This window comes from Carassius carassius, chromosome 6 (assembly GCF_963082965.1).
Source record: "Carassius carassius chromosome 6, fCarCar2.1, whole genome shotgun sequence".
NCBI classification, from domain to species: domain Eukaryota; kingdom Metazoa; phylum Chordata; class Actinopteri; order Cypriniformes; family Cyprinidae; genus Carassius; species Carassius carassius.
This window is the reverse complement of record NC_081760.1, coordinates 7,333,569-7,347,607: the sequence shown is the minus strand read 5'-3', so window position 1 is coordinate 7,347,607 and position 14,039 is coordinate 7,333,569. Positions and strand designations below refer to the sequence as shown.

Below are 14,039 nucleotides of genomic sequence, written 5' to 3'. Positions count from 1 at the left end.
ATTCCTATTAATTTCTAAAACATTTAACACAGGGTTTGGCAATAGTAAAAACCAAACAAGCAATTGTAAGATCAAGAATCCAGGACACACACACAAAAAAAGGTAACAATTTAGCATTGTGAACACTTATTCACAATTAACTATGACTTTTCCCTCAATAAATTCCTAATTTGCTGCTTATTATTAGTAAGGTAGTTGTTAAATTAAGGAATTAGGTAGGATTAGGGATGTAGAATAAGGTCATGTAGAATAAGGCATTAATATGTGCTTAGTTCTAATAAATGGCTAATATTCTAGTATCTAGCATTCAAGAGCATGCTTAATTATCTAGCATGCTAATAAGCAACTAGTTAAGAAACCTGGAAATAAATTGTTACCAAATAAATAAATAAATAATAAATACTTTTGTTTGTATAAAAGTCCTCTTTGTGGTGTTGCCTCACTTAGAGCCGGCAATAAAGACTACAATGCCAGAAAGTCACTGTTGTATTTGCAAAGAGAGTGAAGAAAATGTTGTGAGTTGGGAACATTAAAAATCAATGAGTGCAAAGAACATTTAGCTTTCATATCACATTAAAAGCTTGTGTTGTTCCCCACTCTAATATTCTCCAATTGCTTTGATTCAGATCTCTGTGCGCTATCCTCTCAGCTTGCTCGAGTTTGAGATTGATTACAAAAGTGTAATTCTTATCTAGGGGCCCTGATGATATTAAAGCGAGAGTTCAAGCCTATAATAAAAACTCTGTCATCTTTTCTCTTCTTCGCATGGGGCACAAAAGGAGTTAGCAAAGTCTAGCAAAGGTGGTCCTTGGTCTCCATTCACTTCCACTAGAAACGAGTTACTTGGACATTCTGCTTCCATGCAAGAAAACAACTCATACTGATTTGGCAGAAGTGTCATATTTGGGCAAACGATCTCTTTAAAACCTTTCAGAACAGCCATGGAATCATTAAGAAAGAGTAAGCATTACTTTGATATAGCCTTGTGCACATAAAGCACTGGGTGGTGAATCAAAAGCTTTCCAGAGTCAGCGTGGATGACAGCATTTTCATGCATAATTGATTTTAAGCTTCCAGTTGTTTTTGCCACCATGGCAATAATCATCATGAAATGGGTAGCTTCAGTTCATTGTTCCCATTGGTCAGCCTACACTTCAGCTGACTGCATAATCACAGTAGCATGGCTCAGATTTGTTTTAAGCCTGACTGCACCATGTCATGCTTCTAATCGCAATAACACACACACTCACACGGTTTTGCTATGACAAAAGAGTAAACAGCAATGTTTAAGACCAAGCACTGAAGAAGATTAAATCAGTTCCAAAGAACTAAAAATAGATTATAAATATAATAAAATCCAAAAAAATAAAAATTATTAACGGTATGTTTTCACATTATTTGCATTTTTCTTTTTACAAATTTGCTGAAATACAGTATCATCAACCAGCAAGCCCCACTTCAAATAGAATTTATTTAAACATTGAACATCCAAAATAATAATAAAATGTTTTTGTGAAAGCTTTTATCTAAGAATTGCAAGATATAAATTAGCAATTCTGAGAAAAAAGTCAGAATTACAAAATATAAACTTACAATTCTCAGAAAAGAAAATCTGAATTTAAGATATAAACTCAGAATTTTCTCAGAATTCTGAGTTCAAATCTCGCAATTCTATTTATTTATTTTTTTATACCTCCATAAAAAAGGTAACTGCAACATTTTATTTCACAATTCAGACTTTTGTCTCACAATTGTGAGTTTATATCTCACAATTCTTTTCTTCACAATATTGCAAGTTTACACCTCACAATTCTTTTTTTCTTATGAGATGGAATAAAAAAAAATAAAAAATCTAAACTGGCAGATAAAGTCAGTTTTTTTTTAAATCCTCTGGCAGAAACAAGCTTCCATAGTTTTAGCTATTTCATGCAGATCACATTTTCAGTTCTAGAAAGCAATGCCATTTATCATGTCCAAGGCTCATTTGAGTTCTTTACTACAGAGAGCGATGACTTGTAAAGGCATCTCAACAGTGCAAAAAAGCACCAATTATGAACTATTCTTATCGTGGATCAATAATTTCTGGAGCAAATCAGAGATCCCTTAATGTTCCATGATGCCAAAAGTCATTCCTTTACTTGATTACTACAATCTGCTTCAATTAGACTGTCAACCCCCTTGACAAAATGTGCAGAATAAAGCAGCTCCACACAAAGGAAAAGCTGATTAATGTAAGTCCTTTGCTGCAGCAGGAACCTTCACATTATCTTGCAGTATTACTGATATTGATCTACAAAGCACTGAATTAGCTCCTTTTAAAAGCTCAGGATTTGACGGGGAAATTATATTCTTCAGGTTTAGAAACACAACAGGGTAGATGACGTCCCGCAGTGTCCCTTCACAAACTACATATTGAATGACTAAACTTTAAGACATAATTCATTAACACTGTCGTTATCTTAATTCACCACAAAATCTAAATTCTGTCTCCATTTACACACTCTCAAGGTGTTCTAAATCTGTATGTCTTTCTTTTTTCCATGTAACACCAAAGCAAAATATCAGAGCTGCTTTCTTCCATATTTTGAAAGTGAATGGTGACCAGGTGCTGTCAAAGCATCATAAATGTGGTCCTTACAACTTGTGTGCTATGTTTCAAGTCTTCTTAAGCCATTTACAATAACTTTGTGTGACAAACAGCTGTGGCCACAATTTACTTGCATTATATGGAAGAGAGCAGAAGGACATTCTGCAATAAATAAATCATTTTGTGTTCCAAAAAAGAAATGGGTTTCAGAAGACTTAAGGGCGAGTAAATGATGACAGAATTTTAAAGTTCACTAAGATGGCACCAAATCAAATGCATTGTAGGTTACCTGACATAACATCTTCAGAATCAGAATCAGAATCAGAATGAGCTTTTATTGCCAGGTATGTTTACACATACGAGGAATTTGTTTTCGTGACAGAAGCTCCGCAGTACAACAGAATGACAGCGACAGAACATAAAACACATAATAAAAGAATATAAAAATACAAAAAATACAAATAAGTAGACAAGGAATGACAATATACAAATTGACAATTGTAGGCAGGTATATTACAAAAATGCAATTATGTATGTACATGTATATTATGTGCAAAATTTAAGTGTATACTAAGTATGTGTGTTAGATAAATTAAGTGTATGTGTATATAAATATAAAGTGTAGTGTGTTCAGTGTGTATCAGCTGTTCATAAGATGGATTGCCTGAGGGAAGAAACTGTTCCTGTGTCTGGTCGTTCTGGCGCTCAGTGCTCTGTAGCGTCGACCAGATGGCAACAGTTCAAAGAGGGAGTGTGCTGGATGTGAGGAGTCCAGAGTGATTTTAACAGCCCTTTTGCTCACTCTGGATAAGTACAGTTCTTGAATAGAAGGGAGGGTTGAACCGATGATTCGCTCAGCAGTCCGTACTACCCTCTGTAGTCTTCTGAGGTCCGATTTAGAAGCTGAGCTGAACCAGACAGTTACTGAAGTGCAGAGGATGGATTCGATGATGGTGGAATAGAACTGTTTCAGCAGCTCCTGTGGCAGGTTAAACTTCCTCAGCTGGCGAAGGAAGTACAACCTCTGCTGGGCCTTTTTCACAATGGAGTCAATGTGAATGTCCCACTTCAGGTCCTGAGAGATAGTGGTGCCCAGGAACCTGAATGACTCCACTGCAGTCACAGTGCTGTTCATGATGGTGAGTGCGGGGAGTGCAGGGGGGTTTCTCCTGAAGTCCACAGTCATCTCCACTGTTTTGAGCGTGTTAAGCTCCAGGTTGTTGAGAGTGCACCAGACAGCCAGCTCTTTAACCTCCTGTCTGTAAGCAGACTCGTCACCGTCCTGAATGAGGCCGATGAGTGTGGTGTCATCTGCAAACTTCAGGAGCTTGACAGAGGGGTCCTTAGATGTGCAGTCATTAGTGTACAGGGAGAAGAGCAGTGGGGAGAGAACACAGCCCTGGGGAGCTCCGGTGCTGATTGTACGGGTGCTGGATGTGTATTTTCCCAGCCTCACTAGCTGCTGCCTGTCTGTCAGGAAGCTGTTGATCCACTGACAGACGGAGGTGGGCACGGAGAGCTGAGTTAGTTTGGGCAGGAGGAGGTTTGGCATGATCGTATTAAAAGCCGAGCTGAAGTCCACAAACAGGATCCTCACATAGGTCCCCGGTCTGTCTAGGTGTTGCAGAACATAATGCAGTCCAATGTTTACTGCATCGTCCACAGACCTGTTTGCTCTGTAGGCAAACTGAAGAGGATCTAGCAAGGGTCCAGTGATGTCCTTCAGGTGGGCCAGCACCAGTTTTTCAAATGACTTCATGACTACAGACGTTAGAGCCACAGGCCTGTAGTCATTTAGTCCTGTAATTTTGGATTTCTTTGGGATGGGGATGATGGTGGAGCGTTTGAAGCATGAAGGGACTTCGCACAGCTCCAGCGATCTGTTGAAGATCTTTGTGAAGATGGGGGCCAGCTGGTCAGCACAGGATTTCAGACAGGCTGGTGTAACACAATCTGGGCCTGGTGCTTTTTTCCTTTTCTGCTTCCGGAAGACCTGGCGCACCGCATCCTCGCTGATCTGTATTGCAGGTGTGGGGGAGAGGGGGGATGCAGGAGGTGTGAATGGTGAGAGTGCTTGATTGGAGAGGTGTTCAGGATGGGTTGCAGGAGCTGTTAATGGTGTGAACGGTTGTTTGGAGAGGCATTCAGGGTTGGTTGCAGGAGTTGTTATTGGTGTGAACGGTTGTGTGGAGAGGTGTTCAGGGCAGGTGATGGGTGTTCTTTCAAACCTGCAGTAAAACTCGTTCAGATCGTCTGCCAGTCGTTGATTTTCCACAGTGCTGGGGGGTGGTGTCTTGTAATTGGTGATCTTCTTTAGACTTTTCCACACTGATGCTGAGTCGTTCGAAGTGAACTGAGTCCTTATTTTTTCAGAATAATTCCTCTTTGCCACTCTGATCTCCTTTTCCAGTGTGTATTTAGCCTGTTTATACAAGACATTGTCCCCCTTCCTGTAAGCATCTTCTTTGGCCTGACGGAGCTGTCTGAGTTTTGCAGTGAACCACGGTTTGTCATTGTTGTAATTTAGTTGAGTCTTGGTAGGAATACACATATCCTCACAGAAACTGATATATGATGTTACGGTCTCTGTGAGTTCGTCCAGATCGGTGGCAGCAGCTTCAAAAACACTCCAATCAGTGAGGTCAAAACAAGATTATAAATCCTGCTCTGCTTCATTAGTCCATCTTTTTACAGTCCTTAATACAGGTTTAGCTGATTTTAGCTTCTGCCTGTAGGTCGGTATAAGATGAACCAGAAGGTGATCAGAACGTCCCAAAGCTGCTCGTGGAACAGAGTGATATGCATCCTTTATTGTGGTGTAACAGTGATCCAATATATTACTGTCTCTGGTGGGACATGTAACATGCTGTCTGTATTTTGGCAGTTCACGGGAGAGATTGGCTTTATTAAAGTCCCCGAGAATGATTAAAACAGAGTCCGGGTGTTGTTGTTCTATCTCTGTGATGTGCTCAGCGAGTTTCTGTAAAGCCAGACTTACTTGCGCTTGCGGAGGGATGTAAACACTAACCAGAATGAGCGAATGAAACTCCCGCGGCGAATAGAACGGCTTGCAGTTGACAAACTGCATTTCTAGATTAGGACAGCACATCTTCTTTAACACAATTACATCTGTACACCACCGTTCATTGATGTAAAAGCATGTCCCGCCGCCGCGCGATTTCCCCGTTGATTCTGGTCGCGATCCGCTCTAAACAGCTGAAAGCCCGGCAGATGGAGCGCGCTGTCCGGTATGGCGTCATTCAGCCAGGTTTCCGTGAAACACAGAGCAGCAGAGTGTGTGAAATCCTTATTTGTCCGAGAAAGCAGAAGGAGTTCGTCCGTTTTGTTGGGTAGAGAGCATAGATTTGCCAGATGGATGCTAGGCAACAGCGTGCGAAATCCGCGCTTCCTGAGTCTGACGAGCGCGCCAGCTCGCTTTCCCCGTCTGCGCGTCCTGAAGCGCTTGATCAGCGCCGCTGCTCCTCCGATAACAATATTCAGTAAAACGTCTGAATAATTGAAATCCGGAAAAACATCTTGTGGTGCGTTCTGCCGAATGTTCAGCAGTTCATCCCTGGTGAAACTGATTGCAGGAATATAACTAAAGACAGGACAAACTAACAAAAAGACAAAAACATATGCAGAGCACGTCACGGAGGCAGCCATCCTGTACCGGCGCCAAGTCAAAAAAAAAAAAAAAAATCTTTCACAGAGTGCTCTCAATGCATTACAGATTCATGCAAAAGTGTGTGAACAAAGATGTGTCAACAATGCTGAAGGTCAATGTTTTGCAAAAGTGGAGGTGTTAAACTCCTTGCATGACATGCTCTTGTCACAATACACAACTGTATTCAACAGCCCATAATAGTTATTTTTGCCTGGTTGTGGCAACTTTAATTTTAGAAACACCATGATAATAATATTCTGAAATGAAAACGAATTTAGCCTTGCCTATGCAGGTGATAATAGCAAGTGTGTTTAAATAAATAGAACCCAATTTTTTTTTGTTTCAAGCAATTGACCTATCAGTAAGCCCCGCCCCCCCTTAGTTACAGTGGCTTCCTCGGACAAACAAACGGAGTCACTCACTGTCTTACAATGACAGCTGTCAGTGTGAAAACCTTGTCCCATGACGTTTTAGCACAATTCAGATACAGAAGGGTCACCATTCAAGTGGGAATTAAATATTCCATGGAGGGATATATAAAATATTTAAAAATAAATACGGTGGATTTACAGATCAAAATGCAGGCAGTAGAAACCTCATGTTACAGTCGTCAGGATAGCGGATGACAACATGCAGGATCAACACTGTTCATGTATCGCAGGGTATGACTAAATTAATGTACATTTAACCAGTTTAACATTAATATGGAGAGGCACTAAAATGTAGACCCTCGTTTAAGCGTTTTTGATCTACACTTTTCGCTATTTAGGTTTGTACGTTAGCATGGAATCACTAACTTTACCGTTATCTAGTTTTAGCCAGAAATACGTTACCTTGCTGAAGCATAAGATGATATTAATGTTCTGCTTGAGCAGCTGAAAATTTTAACTTAATGAGTGTATGACAACAAGAATATGAATGTTTTTGTCCTCATTGAGATTGTTGTTGAATGCTTAGGGACATTTTGCTCTGTTTTGTTTGGGTTTGTAAAATGTAATAAAATAAATTCTATTGCCCATCCTCTCAGGATCCCTGAAATAAGTGTTACAAGTACCACAGGCACATTGTTTTTACATTTTTGTAGCACGAACACCATTAAACCGATGCAAGCTTCTGATCTTCCAGTGTTTCTCTACATGGCACTGAAACCTAAAGATGTCTGAGTTCAGCTCCCTGTGCAACTGATACTCGACTGCCATTGGCTCATCTGCGTTCGAGGGGAGGACCTTACTGATAGGTTAATTTTCATTATCCCCCATTATCTGGCTCGGCTCGGTGTTCTTTTTCAGATCTCTTTTCACAGCAGTCCAGTCAGTGTACTGTTTGAGTACATGAATTACTCCGGGATATTGGTTTGTTTGAACTCAGAGGAAGTGTCAGCCACATTAAAAAAGTTAACAGCTTAAGTCATTTGTTTAAAACGATTCAGTTCGATTTGGTGAACTGGTTCAAAAAGATCCGGTTACATCGAATGATTCATTCGCGAATCGGATATGACAAACTGCTTTGCTTTGAACTGTCTTACAACAGACACGGAAGAGAAGACAATGCTGAATAAAGTCGTAGTTTTTGCTAGTTTTGGACCAAAATGTATTTACGATGCTTCAAAAAATTCTAACTGACCCTCTGATGTCACATGGACTACTTTGATGATGTTTTTCCTACCTTTCTGGACATGGACAGTATACCGTACACACAGCTTCAATGGAGGTACTAAGAGCTCTCGGACTAAATCTGAAATATCTTAAACTGTGTTCCAAAAATAAACAGAGGTCTTAGTAGTATCCATAACCACTACTTCAGCATAAATTACAGGCATTTAACCCCAGGTTATTGCCATTATAAATCCCTCTTTTAACCACTGGTAGAGGAACATTTCACACTTATATTTAGAAGCAGGGTTAGCACTGCTTTTTACCTGGGGTTAAGAAACTCTGCTCCGGAGCAGGTTAGAAATGCTTTTGCATAGCAGTGCCAAATTTGTACAATGTGAAACAATGCAGTGTGAAATGATGTTCTCGTTAAGTTATGAAAACTTTTTTACTCTATGTTCAAAATTACTTTAGAATTTTCTTTAAACCATCTGAAACTAGTAAGTATTACTGTTTTAAAGAAAAGTCAGACAGACATAAATACAACAAAAATACAAACCTGATTCCAAAAAAGCTGGGACACTGTAATGCAATGATGTTGAAGTTTCAAATTTTTTATTTAGAATACAACATACAGTAGATGACATATCAAATGTTTAAACTGAGAAATAATTTATAATTTTAAGGGAAAAATAAGTTGATTTAAAATTTCATGGCATCAATACATCTCAAAAAAGTTGGGACAAGGCCATGTTTACCACTGTGTGGCATTCCCTCTTCTTTTTATAAAAGTCTGCAAATGTCTAGGGATTGAGGAGACAAGTTGCTCAAGTTTAGGAATAGGAATGTTGTCCCATTCTTGTCTAATACAGGCTTCTAGTTGCTCAACTGTCTTAGGTCTTCTTTGTCGCATCTTCCTCTTTATGATGTACCAAATGTTTTCTATGGGTGAAAGATCTGGACTGCAGGCTGGCCATTTCAGTACCCAGATCCTTTTTCTACGCATCCATGATGTTGGAATTGATGCAGTATGTGGTCTGGCATTTGTCATGTTGGAAAATACAAGGTTTTCCCTGAAAGAGACGACATCTGGATGGGAGCATATGTTGTTCTAGAACTTGGATATTCCTTTCAGCAGATGTGTAAGCAGCCCATGCCACATGCACTCATGCAACCCCATACCATCAGAGATGCAGGCTTCTGAACTGAGCGCTCATAACAACTTGGGTTGTCCTTGTCCTTGTCCTCTTTAGTCCGGATGACATGGCGTCCCAGTTTTCCAAAAAGAACTTTACATTTTGATTCGTCCGACCACTGAACACTTGGCCCAGAGAAAATGCCTGCGCTTCTGGACCATGTTTAGATATGGCTTCTTTTTTGACCTATAGAGTTTTAGCCGGCAACGGCAAATGGCATGGTGGATTGTGTTCACCGACAATGTTTTCTGGAAGTATTCCTGAGCCCATGTTGTGATTTCCGTTACAGTAGCATTCCTGTATGTGATGCAGTGCCATCTAAGGGCCCGAAGATCACGGGCATCCAGTATGGTTTTCCGGCCTTGACTCTTACGCACAGAGATTGTTCCAGATTTTCTGAATCTTTGGATGATATTATGCTCTATAAAAAGGCTCTTTTTATACCCAATCATGTTGCCAATTGACCTAAGTTGCAAATTGCTCCTCCAGCTGTTCCTTATGTACATTTAACTTTTCTGGCCTCTTATTGCTTCCTGTCCCAACTTTTTTGGAATGTGTAGCTTTCATGAAATCCAAAATGAGCCAATATTTGGCATGACAATTCAAAATGTCTCCCTTTCAACATTTGATGTGTAATCTATTAGGGGTGCTCTGATCACGATCGGCCGATCGTTAATGCGCATCTCATCAGTAAAGCCGGTTCGCTAATCAGCGGTAAATTCCCTCAGGTGCGTGGTTTCACATTGAGCAGCTGATACTACACAGAGCCGTTGTTAAATGAGAAGATGCGCAAATAAACGCTGAAAATGAACGTGGATTTGCGCAGCTTCTCAGTTAACAATGGCTCTGTGTAGTAACAGCTGCTCTATGTGAAATCACGCACCTGATGGAATTTACCGCTGATTAGAGAACCGGCTTTACTGACGAGATGCGCATGACGATCGGCCGATCGTGATCGGAGCACCCCTATTATCTATATTCTATTGTGAATAAAATATAACTTTATTAGATTTGTAAATTATTCCATTCCTTTTTTACTCACAATTTGTACAGTGTCCCAACTTTTTTGGAATCGGGTTTATAATTCAGAAAAACATTCCATGAATGATGTTTTAAGACCAGATGAACAAACGTTTTGTTAATGTTACTGGAAGAATGTTACTTTGAGAGAACCTTGCCACAAAGTTCTGAGAATGTTTCCAGTTAGTTGGGTAATGGCTAGACGCCATTCAATAGCAATAGACACCCAATCACGCCTCATATTCACACGCATTGTATAAACAGTCATTTCAGTGTTTGGATTCTCACGCTAAACATGGTCAAAGTTTCAAAAAAGTTTGACAATTGACAGAGTATTTCTGTGCCAAAATTACACACAATGTCATTTTTACTGTGATTTCGAGATGACAACATGAATCGGGACTATCGCAGTATCAATGTCTAAACATAGTTCCTAATGAATCTGAGGTGGTCATGTGGTACAATTTCTAGCTCCCAGTTGACAAGTTGTAATTACGAGTTCTACGAGGATGTGAACACTTTTTACAAGTTGTTATCTTGTAGTCACTGTAATTACAATATGGCGTGAACGCACCATAAGTTTCAAAAAAAAATTTGGAGTATGACCCTTCATAACATCATGAAGCATGGAATTCTTGTACGGGCACTTCTCCCAGAAGAGCGCAAACACAGCAAACAGAACAAGAGCAAGAACACGTCCATCAGCGTGCTTCGTTCAGGTTACAGAAGTCGGCAGCGTTGCGCAGGACTTTCTCAAGAAGAATGTCTTCAAAGAAGCGTGTTTTTGGTTGAGAGGGAAAGAAAACCTTTTATGCTGGATTTGCACATCGTTTCATACTGAAAGTTGGAGCAGTCCCAGTGATAAAAGATCCCGGTCATGAGTAAGTAGAACTCCATCTAATTACTGAGTTTTGTTGGCAATCAGCGCGTATGTAAACAACACAAAAGTGCACGTGACAAAAGTGCTTCCTCCCATGGCTGTTTTTGGAAGAAATCTTAAAGATATCGTTCTTTTATAAATCTGATAAAACTAAAGATATGAAGGATGCAATATTACAGGTACTCAAGATTAACATGAGATAGGCCGAAACTGTTTATGTTATGTCCCCTTTAAACAGGTTACATGCTGCATTTGTCCAATTAATGACACTGAGAGTGCAAACATGAAAATTAGAATGATAACCCAAGGTTTATGAAAATTAATCTCATGTAAAGTATAAGCAAAGTGAAAGGTGAAGCAAAATAACCCAGAATTACATTTAGAATAACCCAAAATTACTAATTTCAAGTGTGAAAAGCTGTTAAAGATCCCAATGCTGTTGCACTCTATTCACACTAACATTTTTACGGGGAAGTCGTGGTTAGAGAGTTTGACTCCTAACCCTAGGGGTTGTGGGTTCGAATCTCGGGCCGGCAATACCATGACTTAGGTGCCCTTGAGCAAGGCACCGAACCCCCAACTGCTCCCCGGGCGCCACAGCATAAATGGCTGCCCACTGCTCCGGGTGTGTGTTCACATTGTGTGTGTGAGTTCACTGCTCTGTGTGTGTGCACTTTGGATGGGTTAAATGCAGAGCACGAATTCTGAGTATGGGTCACACTTGGCTGAATGTCACATCACTCACTTTTTTTCACGTCACTTTTTATGATTTATTATTATAAATTACAGTGTATGTATCTTATAATTTATCTATAGATGTTGGGGGATAAAAAAAAGTGTCAGATGATTGTGTAGTAGGCTATATGGGAATAATGGGAAGATTGAAACTGGAAGGCGTTAATGGCAGACAGAATAGTGTGTGCAGATAGACAGGAGAATGAAAGCAAAGCATTGCTTGCCATTGATCGGAGGCGTGACTCCAGGCAGGTGGCAGCTGCTGCTGGATTATGTCCGCCCTTGTGCAAATAGGATGATAGGGTGACGGGCTTGAGCCGAAGCTAACGGGCAAATACAGAGACGCTGGACGCACACACCTGCTATTAGCCGCCTAATCTCAGGACACACATCCGAGGCAGGACTGTATTCACAGATTACAGCCATACGTTTTCCACCACAGCCACCTATGTTTCCTCACAATTTACAAGCGCGAGTCCAAATGTTTCGGTAAGACTGGAAATAAACAGCGTGTTTTAAATGACAACAGCGCATGAGATCGAACTGCTTGCAGTTTAAACAGCAGCGACTAACCACCAAACTTTCTCTCACATTCGCCAATAAAATCACGACTGATAACAAAGTGCGCACATTTGGCCATCCACCAGTAAGTGCATACAAGAAACAACAATGAAAGACCCCCGTGCACGCTTAATTAACACTAAAACAACATGTTTTTTCGTGCGTAATAACAGATCCCGTTACAGATAAGAAGCACCCGGCTGGAGGATCAATTGTTAAATCTGGTTAAATCTTTCACTGACATAATAAAAGCCGAACAATCACCTCACACTATAAGATTATTTCAGTATGATGATTCAATCTTACCTAAATGAGGATTTTTACACCACAACAAACGCAGCTATTTCCTTCGTAATGGCTTTTCGGAGTCGCAGGCAGCCGCGTTTGTGGTGTGTGTCCGTTGCCTGTGTATGTAAACAGCGAGCGCGGTTTGATTATCCGGTTTCCTTGCTGTTAAACAGACTCGTCCTTGCCTAAAGCCGAAGATGATTTGGTGAAGCAACTGTGGGTGGACACTTTGCCGCTTTATCTTCTCGTACTCCCTCACTTGGGTGCAGTTCTAGCTCTGCTGTGTGTGATACCGGCAGGTGCAACTGTGTTCTGGCATGCGGGCTGATTGACTACAGCTCTATCTAACGGGGAACGATAGTAGCCCCCGGAGAGGGGTCGATATTTTACGGATACAATTGACAACTTCATTTAACTTGTTTGTGCTAGGATACAGGCTAATTCCCTGAGTAAACAGGGCGCCAATAACAACGAATGCGATTTAATTTGAGTTAAGTTTCAGTAAATAGCAGTTGAATATAAAGTTGAAAAACAAGTTTGGGCACATTCAATAAAACCACGCTCACGAACAGGAATCGCGGTAACCATAGCAACAGTATGGCGTTCGGACACTTGGTTTGGAACGCACAGAGAACGCGTAACGTAAACATAAAACACTGTCAAATATTACAAGTAAGTTACATTTACCTTTATTCATTAAGCAGACCCTTTTATCTAAAGCGACTTACAAATGAGGACAATGGAATAAATAAAAAAAAAGAAAAGAAAAAAAGAGCAATGATATATAAGTGCTATAACAAGTTAGCCTATATTTCAAAACACTGGGTGTTTTATTTCAAAAGCCCACATTAAAAAGGTAAGCACAGTAGGGCGTCAAAATATAATTTTGTTTGCTGAGACCTCAACGGATGCGCACTCAAATGTGCTTTTTAAAACCCCTGAAAACCGACCGTGAAAGTCATTGTACGTTACCTAATTACCACACTTAAGAATGCGTGATTAGTATGAAATTATTTTCTGGAGCCTCTTTTATTACATGTTGGGCTTTTAAAAACCAGACTGTTAAGAGACACACTGTGGTGTCCTTTCTCATTTCCTGTTATATGCCTGGGTGGGTCGATTAAAAATTGATCAATGGTCTGAAATGGGCCATTTTATGTTGACTTTGAGTTTTTCTGCAGCCGGTGGCACATCTCACATACAATCATGAGATCCAGAACATCACCATGCCGTCTGTGCATCTCATCTGCCAGACAAATCCTTAATAAATAGCCTAAGCCTGTGTCTGTAATCCATTCTTGTGGGATACAAAAAAATAAAAATAAAAAAATACACCTGAAATGATCACACTGCCCAATGGAAAGTATTGCAATTATTGTTTTTGTCTATTGCAAGTATCATGTACAGATGTGGTACTGAAAGGGAAATCCTGCAGAACACAATCATATTTGCTCATGGAAATATCTATATTATTATCTCTTCAGTAGGTTCTTTCTCCTAATTTCAGTCCTTG

General features: G+C 40.2%; 1 protein-coding gene across 1 annotated transcript in view; it reads right to left on the bottom strand.

Moving 5' to 3' along the window:
- The window catches only part of LOC132142308 (dystrophin-like), a 121,337-nt gene that overhangs the window by 104,011 nt on the left and 3,287 nt on the right, over positions 1 to 14,039 (bottom strand). The window lies entirely within an intron of this gene.